This window comes from Pongo abelii, chromosome 1 (genome assembly GCF_028885655.2).
Source record: "Pongo abelii isolate AG06213 chromosome 1, NHGRI_mPonAbe1-v2.0_pri, whole genome shotgun sequence".
Lineage (NCBI taxonomy): Eukaryota > Metazoa > Chordata > Mammalia > Primates > Hominidae > Pongo > Pongo abelii.
The window spans coordinates 22,815,775-22,826,253 of record NC_071985.2 but is presented as its reverse complement, the minus strand read 5'-3'; the positions used below and the strand labels follow the sequence as shown (position 1 = coordinate 22,826,253).

The 10,479-nt window shown below is 46.1% G+C and overlaps 1 pseudogene; it reads left to right on the top strand.

Annotated features, from left to right (window-relative positions):
• The first annotated feature begins 2,853 nt into the window (after positions 1–2,853).
• On the top strand, positions 2,854–3,128 carry LOC112132314 (small ribosomal subunit protein eS27-like; annotated as a pseudogene).
• The last annotated feature ends 7,351 nt before the right edge of the window (positions 3,129–10,479 follow it).

The following is a 10,479-nucleotide window of genomic DNA, read 5'->3' as shown; positions in this document are numbered from 1 at the left end:
TTGTTTTTTTCTTCCTTTACGGGTTAGTGTCCAAGACCGCCGTTGCCAGCTACGTGACCTTGGGAAAGTCCCTCAGTGCCTCCATTTCCCTGTCGACAGACAGGGCATGACTGTGCTGAGCACATGGAATTGTTGTGACAGCAAATGAAATCATCTCCGCGATGTGTGGGAGGCTGAGCTGAGTGCTGGGCAAGTGCTCACTGCGCGTTCCTGGTCATTGTTGTTGTTATTGTGGCAGGAGGATTTCATTGAGTTTGGAGCCCTTCCCAGGGTAACAAAGCAAGGAGTCATTTAAGATTAATGTTGCTCTTTTATGATCTAGATAGGCCCTTGGGCAGAGCAAGAAGAAACCAAAGCTGCTTCTCACCAGCCACGTGGGCTCACTGGCTAGGAGAGCTGATTGGGCTCCTTTTTAAACTTGGAAAATAATTCCTCTTTAAATATGGTTTTGGACAATAAAAATGAAACATATGTACCTATAAAAAATGAACATGCGTCTTACTCCAAAAGCTTCTCTAGATTTCATGGATGGGAACACCAACAGGGAAATCCCAATCCTGCTCTCCTTGAAGCTGGGCAGCTTCCCTTGCTCCCTTGCTGGAACTGAGGGAGGGCCTTGTGGTGCAGCTACAAAGATGGGGTACTGGGGACCCAGTGACTGCTCAGATCTGGGCACTGATCTGATGTGTGTTGGGGGCAGGGTGGGAAGCCAGGTAGATTCCATTCAGGGATGGGGCAGTGAGGATGAAGATTTAGTGGGTGAAACGGGATGAAGGGGGCTGTAGGGAAAGGAGCAGGAATTGGGGACAGGGGTGAGGGCAGGGATTGATTGGAAAGGTATCTGGGAACTCATGTAATTGACAAGGAGCTGGGGAACCAGGCTCCAACAGATCCCAATTAGACATGGGCTAGACAAGACCCCCCTCTCAGGAGCCACCTGCATAGGCCACTGCTGCAATCATCACGACTGCACATTCATTCCTGCTCCCCTGTCCCCGGATGTGCTCACCTCTGTCCTACTGGATGCTGTGGCCCTGGACACATCCACCGCACCACTAGACTGCAGGTCCCACTGCAGCCGCTGCTAATTGTCTCTAACTGGCTCTGCATCCTAATGTCCCTCCCTCCAGGTTCCAAGTCCTGAGTGACACACTTCCTCTACCCGCAGAAGGGGAGGAGCGTCTTCCCTCCCACCTGTCCTGTCTAGGAGGGGTTCTTGGCAGCTGGGTAACCAAGAATGACATGTGTTCACTCTCAGGCCCTTAAGAGCAGTACAAATGGACCGACTCGATTAGATGAGCACAGCTCAATGAAAAATCGCTGTCAGAAGGTCGAAGGGAATCAATAAATCTTGGTAGGGGACAGGGGCTAGAGACCTGGATGGCACATGTTGGTTGAGTCCATCTGCCTGCCCGATTTTATCAAAGATTTACGGAGCTTCTACTCCCTATCAGGCGCTGAGTTCATCTCAAGGAATGTATCACAGCTTCTGTGCTCAAAAAGCTTGCATTTGGAGGGGGAGAGAAATAAACAGTCACTTTCGGCTGGGCACAGTGGCTCACACCTATAATCTCAGCACTTTGGGAGGCCAAGGTGGGAGAACCACTTGAGACCAGGAATTTGAGACCAGCCAAGCCAACATGGTGCCCATTTTTATAAAAAAAATTAAAAATTAGCTGGGTGTGATGGTAGCACACTTATAGTCCCAGCTACTCAGGAGCCTGAGTTGGGAGGATCACTTGAACCAAGGATGTCAAGGTTGCAGTGAGCCAAGATCATGCTACTGCACTACAGCCTGGGTGACAGAGCAAGACTCTGTCTCAAGAAATAAAACGAAAAACGAAAAACAGCCACTTTTCAAACTGTGAGATGCATGCAACGAGAGAGGCAAGCGCAGGGAGAAGGGGCTCCTGTCACCCGCCTCATGGATGGGGGTGAGGAGCAGAGTTCTAATCCAAGCCTGCAATGGCCCTGGGGCAGGAGAGAAGGATGTTGAGGCAAAAGGATCTGCCTGTTCTGGATTCACAGCGAAGTGATCTCCTGTACTAACTCCTGTCTATGAGCGGTAGCTGCTTCTAACATTCTGATGAGAAGAAATTTTAGACTAAATCCCATTGCAATGGAAAATGGTGCTGTACTGAACTAATGGCATCTGTTATAGACAAGGGAGTGGGGACTGAGAGGACATACTGCATGGGCTCATCATGCCAGCCCTAGAGGCGAGGAGGGTCACCAGAGGAGACATAGTTACTCAGATAGCAGGTGCTCATAGCAACAACCATATCTGAGAGCTGTAATTATCAGCCTTATCTGACCTAAAGTCCCTTCTCTCTAAAAAATAGTTTGTATCTCCTGAAATGGAATTAGTGCCTAATATAACCTCCAAGCATCCATATTTTCCAGAAAGAAAAAGAAAAAGGAAGCACTATGAGGGCCTAACTAGGTCATAGAGGTCACAGAGGAAGAAGGAAAGGAACATATTTGTAAGAAAATGATGTGTATTTTAATATGTAAATGTGTGAGTACAGCTACTCCAGAAGACAACATAAGGGGTGAGATGTTCACATCCATACTCAGAATCCCCATAAGCACGACTGTGACAAGTGCAGGCCAGTATAGGGAGGTGGATCCCAAGTAGCCTTGGCCATAGTTCGTGTGATTTTCTGATGGAATGGGAATGACTCTTGGTAAAGTTTGGAATAAAGTAAAGCCCATCTTCCCTGGAAGACATTGTCTATATTTGTGAAAAAAAGCACTCTGGGTCTATATGTAAAACAGAGCCAGGGGCTAGCCGCAGTTAATTATAGCAATCAAATGGATCAGCTGCCTTTCTGGAGGTGATGACCCACCCACAAAAACATGCCCTTTGCAAAAGATCTCCTGCATCCCTTTCCAGAAGAGGAGAAGAGGAAACAGAAGAAGTGCCTGGTGCGGAGCCCCAGTTCCCGCTTCATGATGTGAAACACCCAGAATGCTATAAAATCACATTTGTTAGCCATGCACAAACAGTAGTTTTGTGTGATGGCTTCTCCACTGTCCTCTGCCAGCCCACAGGAGGAGAAGCAAGACTTCCAGAAGCCCGATCCTTCAGGAGGAAGCAGCACTGGATGCACTGTGCCTCAAGATGAGTGGGAAAACATCCCCATAAACACATCTCCCATTAAAACAAAACAAAACCGGCTGCCTTGAGTCCTTCAGGAATAACTTTGTATTAGTTTCCTGTGGTTGCTATAACAAATTACAACAAGTTTAGTGGCTTAAAACCACACAGATTTATTCCCAGACAGTTCTAGAGGTCAGAAGTCCAAATCCAGTTTCTGTGCTAAAGTCAAGGTGTTGCCATGGCTGGTCCCTCACAGAGGCTCTGAGGAGAGAGGCCTATTTCTTACCTTATTCAACTTCTAGTGGCCGCCTGTGTTTCTTGGCTTGTGGCCCCTTCCTCCATCTTCAAAGTACATCACTCCAATCTCTGTTGCTGTCACCATATCACTTTCTCCTCTGACTCTGATTTCTCCTGTGTCCCTTCTTTGAGGAGTGCTGTGATTACATCAGGCCCAAACGGATAATCCAGGACAATGTCTGCTCTCAAGATCCTTAGTCACATCTGCACAAAGTCCCCATTGCCATGGAAAGGTACCATTCACAGATTCTGGGTGAGAACGTGGACGTCTCTGGGAGCCATGATTCTGCCTATCAGACTTTGATTCCAGTTCCTGCTGCAGTGTGCGCACCAACATTGACGTTGGGTAAGACATACACAAGTCTGGCAGGACTGTGGACAGTTCTCTGCCACACATTGAAGAACGTCTAACATTCCTGACTGTAGACTAAATGGCAGTAACATTCCCAGTCACCATGACAAACAAAAGAACTCCTTACATTTCCAAAATGCCCCAAGGGGCAGTACTGTATATCTACCCCCACCCCCAAATTGAGAACAATGTTTCCAGAGGAATCAGGCAGGCTTCAGGCATGGCTTGATCAGGACTTAAGACTTATTTTATGATTTTCTGGGCTTGACCTTCCTCTGTGTGTCAGTGTCATCCTCATCTTTCCTCACTGAGGCAAATTGGCTGCAGCTGTTTCAGAAGAAAATCCACATGCTGCACAGGTCAAAGGAAGACAGAGCACTCTCCCCATAGTTCCAATAAGATCCCTGAGAGCCACACTGACTGGGTCAAATGAAGTCACATATATGCCCTGATTGGTGGTTTACCTGAGGCATGGAGTTTGTAATGGACTCTTTCGTTTTGTTTTGTTTTTTTGCCACCCTGGAGCAGGAGCTGGGAGTGAAATCAGTGTCCCTGAAGCTCATGGTGTGTGTGTGTAAGATGCCAGGAGAAAAAGTTGAGCATTGTTTGTTAGGAGAGGAAAGAATGCTGGGTGGGGACCCAACAAACGTGCATAATGGAGAATGTGGCACATTCTCAGAAAAGCAAGCTCCCTGGTGCAACTGTGGTGTGAGGAACAGGAGAATCCCGGGAGATGGGCTAAAGGAGTAAGCAGATAATAGACCATTTATTTAATCAATTTAATCAGTTTCCCTTGTTCCTTAGCCAAGCTTCCCACATACTCACCCATTGACTTGGAATGCCCTGACTGGGGAAGGGAGCCTCTGGTCCTCTGAGTGACTTGGTTTCTTGCTTTGAATCAGTGACTGGGCACTTTGGTTTGTACATCAGTCTCTGTAAGCCAGGTTAATGTTAATTGGACCCTGAAAAAAATGGTCACCCTCATGGTGTGAGACATCAGATTCCTGAGCCTGCATGACTAAACCCAACCTGTGACAAATTTGCCAAGTTAACTGTGGCCCTGAGAGGCTTCCTGCTGGCTACCAAGCCAGCCTCTCCCTAGTGACCCCTCTCCGTACTGCCATGTTCCATTGGCCATCTACCTCCCATAGTGAGGTTGTGTTGTTGTTGTTCTTGCTTTTTGAGACAGGGTCTTGCCCTGTCACTGAGGATGGAGAACAGTGGGGTGATCACAGCTCACTGCAACCTCAAACTCCCAGGCTCAAGCAATCCTCCCACCTCCACCTCCCAAGTAGCCAGGACTACAAGCGTGTGCCACCACACCCAGCTAATTTATTTTTATTTTTATTTTTTGTAGAGACAGGGTCTTTCTGTGTTGCCCAGGCTGTTCTCAAACTCCTGGCCTCAAGTGATCCTCCTGACTTGGCCTTCCAAAGCACTGGGATTACAGGTGTGAGCCACCGCGTCCAGTCTCCTATCATGTTCTTAGTCTGATTTTGCAAGTGAAGAAACTGAAGCTCAAAGAGGTTAAATGATGGGGCACACAGCCAATAGGTGGGGGAGCCAACAGTTGAACCCAAGTTTATCTGACCACAAAGTTTCCCATTATTACCACCCTGTCTTTTTTTATATTAGTGACATCTAATGGGATAAACAGTCTCCAAAAGCCCCTTCTCATCAAAACAATAGCCAACTGTATTCACACAAGCGGCTGTGCTTAATCACACAAGAACAGAGATAATCACACACATACTCATCCCATGCCTTTGTGTTATTGTTTGAGTCTTTTGTCCGCTGGTCCACAGCCTCCTCATGTCCTTCTCTCCTCCATGTGCCCAGTACAATAGGAGCGCTATGAATCAGCAGGGAAGTGTCCTTTGCCAAAGCCAAATAAGGGGCTGGGCCCTAAAAACAGCAATAAACCCCAAGAGGCTTTATTAATTCAAACAAAGTGTAATCCATGGTAGGGAGGATTTCTAGGGCCACAAACAAGAGCGAATATGACTTCCAAAGGAAAAGAAAGGGAAAGCTGGGCTGCCCACCTGTTTATTGGGAACAGTTGTTCCTCTAGCCCAAACCACATCTCCTTAATAGGGAAGAGGAGTGCAGCCCTATCAGGGAGTTTTTATTCTTAGGGCAGGAAAAGAGCAAAAGATGTTTCTTTGGCCTGCAATATGTCAGCGTCGAATTTCTCATTTCCCTCTCCTCTCCTCTCCCTCCACCCCACCCCCAAGCCCTGGTGTTTGTGGCCTTTTGCTTGCATGAGAATTTATTTCCCATCTGACACTGTTGAAATAATCCATAGCACCTTCTTAGGGACGAGATGAACTGGAAGGTGTGGAAAATGCAATCAAAATTTCCACTGTGTCTCAGCAGCTAAGCTTCTGGAAAATCAAAGGAAGTAATCTGGACCTTGCCTTGCGGGCCCACAAGGTCTGAGAGGGGCTCTGATATCCGGGGCGAGTCCTTAGCATCACGGGAGCCCTCATCACAATAGAGAGGTGAGGCTGTCTTGCTGCTGGCCTTGGGGAAGGAAACCTCCGTGGACCTACGCCCTGCCAGGGAGAGAGAGATTTAAAAAAAATGGTTTTCTACCAGGCGCGGTGGCTCAGGCCTGTAATCCCAGCACTTTGGGAAGCCGAGGTGGGCGGATCACGAGGTCAGGAGATCGAGACCATCCTGGCTAACAAGGTGAAACCCCGTCTCTGCTAAAAATACAAAAATTAGCCGGGCGTGGTGGCGGACGCCTGTAGTCCCAGCTACTCAGGAGGCTGAGGCAGGAGAATGGCGTGAACCCAGGAGGCGGAGCTTGCAGTGAGCCGAGATGGCGCCATTGTACTCCAGACTGGGTGACAGAGCAAGACTCTGTCTCAAAAAAAAAAAAAAAAGGTTTTCTGTTTGAGAGTCTCCAAATTATGAAGATAGCCATCAACGGGTTTCATTTGCCACTTGACAGTTTTTTCTTCCTGAAAAGCTTCCTGGTGTCATTTTAAGTACCCAGGAAAGAGCTCTTGTTGCAGGTGGCTGTGACATCAATGAATGCCATTTAAGGCCAGCTTGCTCTTGGGCAGTCAGGGCTTGGGCTTGGTTCAAGGTTCTTGATGGGTACCTAGGCAAAAGTTGGGCCAGCCTCGTCCCCATCCCCTATTTGTTACTAGGGACCCACCCCAAAGGGATATAGTGGATGGTAGTGGTGGTGGTATGTGTCTGTGTGTGTGGTGTGTGTGTGTCTGTGTGCGTGTGTGCGTCTGTGTGTGTGTGTGTTAGGGGCCATTGGTATACTCCCTGAAGTCAAGTTGAAAGGTCAATCCCTGCGTTGTTAGAAACTTTTCTAAAAACTCCACACATTTATTGCCCACTATGTGAAGCTGAGCATCTTGTCTTAAATTTATTAATACATTTTTTTTCAAATGTCAGAGGAGAGAACCCTGTAGGGATTGAGCGTTCATTGTACACAGGCCATCTGTGTTTGATTTCATCAGTCTCAATGGTACTCCCTCCATCTTTCACCTTTCCAGACTGAGGGGTCCTTCTTCCCAAGCAAAAGTCTGTGCTCATCTTTACCCTTCAAAGTTGACTCCCTTCCATGCGGGGGTGGACAGGCCAGGGAAAAAAATGCCAGCTAAATAGAGAGGCCCTTCTATCTGGGCATGGACGTGAGCCTTCTATGCTACTTTCTAAAAATAAACTGCAAGCATATAGGTGGTGAGGGAAATGCGGAATCAATTCTCCTTTTCTTCTGGGACACACAGGTAGACCGCATTGTCCTGCCTTCATTGCAGTAATAGTAGTGTGGTTATGTGAGAAAGTTCTTGCCAATAGAATATGAGCAGAAATTATATGCATAATTCTTACTGGCATTAAAAGAATGAGCATTCCTCCTTCATGCTTTTGTTCTCTTTTCTCCAGCTGGACAGTTGGAACCTGCAGCAACCAAGCTTTTTTTTTTTTTTTTTTTTTTTTTTTTTGAGATGGAGTCTTGCTCTGTTGCCTAGGCTAGAGTGCAGTGGTGGTGCTATCTCGGCCCGCTGCAACCTCTGCCTCCTGGGTTCATGTGATTCTCCTGTCTCAGCCTGCCAAGTAGCTGGGATTACATGCACATGCCACCACACCTGGTGAATTTTTGTATTTTTAGTAGAGATGGGGTTTTGCCATGTTGGCCAGGCTGGTCTCGAACTCCTGACCTCAGGTGATCCACCTGCCTCAGACTCCCAAAGCGTTTGGATTACAGGCGTGAGCCACCATGCCTGGCTGCAACCAAGCTTTGACATGCAAGTGACAACGGTATCACAGAGCACTGACTTGGAAAGAAGCGGGGTCTCAGAATGACCAGGCAGAGCAGAGCTTCACACCAGCGTGGAATGCTCACCTGGGACTACACGTGAGAGAGATTGAAATTGTCTGTTCTAAGTCACTGACATGTTGGGGCCTCTTTGGTACGGCAGGATAGTCTCACCCTAACTAGTTTACATAAGAAACTTCTGCTCCCCTTCCTCCCTGGAGGAGGGGGAAAGGCACAGACATTGAACTATTGATGGCCACTGTTTGATAGAGATTTTTGCTTTTGTTTTCAATGCAAAGGTTTCAAAAGTGCTTTGAACCATCTTTATTCATTCATTCCACAGGGATTGCCCAAGTACCTCTACATGTAGGGAGGCAGTATGTTACCTGCCTCCCACACCAAACGTTCTCTGCGCACCCTATGCCCACCATATCCAAGGAAGCCACCTTCCCAGGTTTTCAGGAAACAGGATCCATAGAGATGAAATGTGAATTGCTGGTCAAATGCCTTGCTGTGTGGGCAGTAGATGGAAGACAATGAGGATGGAGTGTTTAGGTCAAGAAAAGCCTTCTCTGTCTTTGGGCACCAGTCTCATTCCTGCTCTCATAGACTTGCAATTGTTCACTTCCATTTATTCACCACTAAATTTATTCCTGACACACAAATCTCCCTCCTACCCGAGTCTGTGTCTTTCAATGCGGTTATTGTCAATGATAACTGTTTAAAGGAGGCAGGGGCTATGTTTGGTCAGAAGGCTTGGGGGCGTCCCCTGACTCTTAACACTTCCCAGCCAGGGTATTTAACTTCTAGTCTCTGGAATTCAGGTTTCACATCTATAAAATAGGACAATTTCTTCTGTCCTGATTGTCTCACTTAGTTGTTTTAAAGTTGAGACACAAATATGGAGTTTATGAGTTTTTCTGAGTCCCATCATTTGTAGCCCTAAGAGCACTTAAGTGCACTAGGCACCCCCAAATTGAGGATGATACAATCTGACATGGTGACCCCCAAATGAACTACTGCCCCCTATTTATGAGGCCTAGTCTATAAATTTCCAGATCTGCAAATATTTCCTTTTACAGAGGCCTTAGTGAAAGTAAAGGGATCGTCCAGATGTCCATCAATGGATGAAAGAATAAACAAGTTGTGTTATAAACATACGATGGAATATATTTCAGCCATAAAACGGAAGTACTAACACACACTATGATGTGGGCGAACCTTGAAGGCATTCTGCTACATGAAAGAAGCCAGACACAAAAGGTCACGTACTGTTTGGTCCCACGTACCCGAAATATTTAGAATAACTAAATCCATAGAGACCGAACACAGGTTGGGGTTGCCAGAGGATGCAGAAAGGGGAAAATGAGGAGAAACTGCTGATGGGTATGGAATTTTATTTTGGAGGAACTAATTTATCTAGTTCCAAATTTTATCTGGAACTAGATAGAGGAGGAGGTGGCATAGCATTGTGAATTACTAAAGGCTACCGAATTGTTCACTTCAAAATGCTTAATTTTATGTTATCTGAATTTCACTTCAATAATTATTTTAAATAAAAGGAGCCAATGAAATGATAGTGTTTCACAATGGAACCTCAGGAGTGGTTGCCTGTGAACCTTGTGATGAGTTATTCTTTAAGCTCTCTGAAGAGATTCTCCTCCATTCTCACCACTCAGAACCCTTCTGGCAGATCCTCAAATAATGTCGTTTCATTCAATGTTGTTGCATTACAACAGTGATAAGAGAAAAAATAGATTCCCAGCTGGGGTAACCGTTTGTGTGAGTTTACTGTCTCCGCATGTCTGCGCAGGTTTTCTCCAGGCACTCCGGATTCCTTCTACATCCCAGAGCTGTGCACATGACTTTCATTGGTGTGTCTATGTGGTCCCAGTGTGAGTAAGTGTGGGTGTAAGTGTGATTGTGCCAGTGAAGGAATGGTGCCCTGTCCAGGGTTGATTCCCACCTTGTGCTCCGAGCTCCTGGGATGGACTCTGGTCACCTCTGACCTTGAAGTAGAATAAGCAGGCTGGAAAATGAATGAATGAATGAATACAAATTATTGTCCAATAAAAATCTGTAAAGTAGACGATAATCATAAAAATACAAGGCAATAAAAAACATAGTACAAAAATGCTCAACAAGCCACCATATTGGTTACTGTTTCTTTTTGAACTTCATGGTGGTCAGAGATGATCCCAAAAATTTTCCCTTTGCAAACATTTATCCATTGGTGTAACCCACCACCAACCACGACCACTGTCACTCATTGATTACTTATTTTCCAAAGTTGGGTAAAAATCTTACTCGTTTTGATGAATTTTTCATATATACATACATATATACCTCATATTTATTTCATGTGGTTAATAGTAGAAGTGTTTTGGGTCTCTATTTACAGGTTTGGTGATGTTTTTATGACCAGAAATATAATGGAGGAACTTT